Source organism: Fragaria vesca, linkage group LG6, assembly GCF_000184155.1.
Source record: "Fragaria vesca subsp. vesca linkage group LG6, FraVesHawaii_1.0, whole genome shotgun sequence".
NCBI lineage: Eukaryota > Viridiplantae > Streptophyta > Magnoliopsida > Rosales > Rosaceae > Fragaria > Fragaria vesca.
Genome location: NC_020496.1, coordinates 4,638,609 through 4,640,773, shown reverse-complemented (window position 1 = coordinate 4,640,773; position 2,165 = coordinate 4,638,609).

Below are 2,165 nucleotides of genomic sequence, written 5' to 3'. Positions count from 1 at the left end.
TATATATATATATATATATATATATATATATATAATATCCAGGCCTGAGAGGCAGTTTCTTAAAGTTTGGGGGTTCTAGCTAGGCTGGACCCCCAGTTCAGAGTCGTTCCAGTGGAGTTCGTGTTTTTGCCACTGTGGAAAGCATTTCTTTTGGGGAAATATTTATTTGTTGTCAGATCAGTTTTGTCCACTCACTCTGACGTGTTAAATATTTTCCCCTGGGCCCTTCGTTTTTTTTTTTTAAAAATGCCCAGTCTGCAGAGTTCGCGTGAGGTCCAGCAGGAGACGTCGAGGCATAGTGACCCAGCTATCAGCTACATTTCGCCAGTAGGTTACCTGTTTAATCTACTAGGAGTTTGTTAGCTTCCGTTGTATTTTATTTGATTTTTAGTAGCTCTGAATACTATTGGAAATCTTATGTTTGTATTCTGGCTACTTATGGATTGTAGCTGAAGATTTATTTTATTGGAATAAAAAGTGGTTCTTAAATTCTTAAGTTAGGGTTGTCCATTTTCGAGGGAGGTTTGCCGAGTTTCGGTAAATTTTCCTTGGAGGTGGTCCCCGCAGGATTTACCTCGGGTTTCAGGGTGAAATTCGGGGTGGGTCCTGACACCTTCAACTGAAAATAGTTTCAAATCGATGAGACGCAACAAGTAGTATAAAAATTTTACGGAAAATAACCACCGAAGATAGGGCTACAGTATGTAATAGAAAAATTTTAGGGTTTAGCCGACGAATACCCTAATATATTCGTCAGCTATAGTATGTAATAAAAAATAAAAAAAATAAATAAAGCCGATGAAATATTAGGGTATTCGTCGGCTAAAACCATCTTAGCCGACGAATTATGGTGTATTTCGTCAGCTAAAGTATAAAAAATACATTAAAAAAACTGAAGGTTTAATGTAAACCATACTAACTTCCTGTTCATATATCACCAAAATTCATATAAAATAACAGAAATATGAATTCAACATATGTAAACTATAAAGGTAATACATTCTTTTTTATTACAAATTAATGTATTACGTCCTCTAAATTAAAACTAAGGCTCGTAATCGGAATCAACCGATGAGTCTTCTTCGGTGTCAAAATTAATTTTTGGTAATCTATGCATTTCCTCATCGCCAGAGTCTTAGTCTGTTTCTTGATTTGGATCAACTTCAATAAGCCTTGGCTCTTCATCATGAATTCGCACCGAATGACCCACTTTAAAATTATTAAGGCGAACGGTAGAGGAGTTAGGAATACCTATTGCGTTGGGCTCTCCAACTGTAGCTGCCGGGTAAATGTTTCGAGGGTGCACAAGGTTGACTACTTTCCACGTGTCACCCTTAGCAAGGTCATCAAGATAAAACACTTGTTTTACCGATGTGGCAAAAACGAACGGGTCATTTTCGTAACAACTTGTAGCAGTGTTCACCGATAACATTCTGTATTGATCGGTCTTCATGCTCTGCGGCCTAGTATCAAACCATCTACACTTGAAGAGGTGCACTGTCATGTCTTGCCCATAAACGAGTTCCACCACTGAATGGAGAACACCGTAATAGTCAACTCCATTCCGCCCACCATGCGCCATCACCCCAGAATTCTGTGTTCTCCGTCTGCTGTCTCTCTGTTCACATATAAATTGCACGCCATTCACCTTGCACATCGGATAAACTCTTGACATTATCGGCTTCATCGCTAGAAGGCTTAGTTCGTGCGACCAATTTGGGTGACCATCAAATTGAATATGGTTCATCTGCAACCAACCATTCAACTGTAAATATGGATAATTATGCAATAAACATAAACACGTACAAAAATATTAAATTACGTACCCAGCCGCCAAAATAATCTGCGAACTCCCTGTTGTGGTACTCGAGATCACCTTGAATGTCTGGACAATATAGATGGATGTCTTTCCAGTATTCAACTTCTCGACAGTTAATCAATACCCACCAATGGGCAATGACTAGCTAATGTGGTTGCAACTTGTAGGAGTCTAGCAAAATTCCATACACTTCAACATCACTGGAGACTATGGAAAGATTGAACTTCGGTACATCTACCGGCATGGTTTGCGGAGTTTCCTTCAACGCTCCTAAATACAACTTCATGTAGGTGACGCACTCGTGCGCAATATATATATGCTTCAGCTATACATCCTTCAGGCGCGG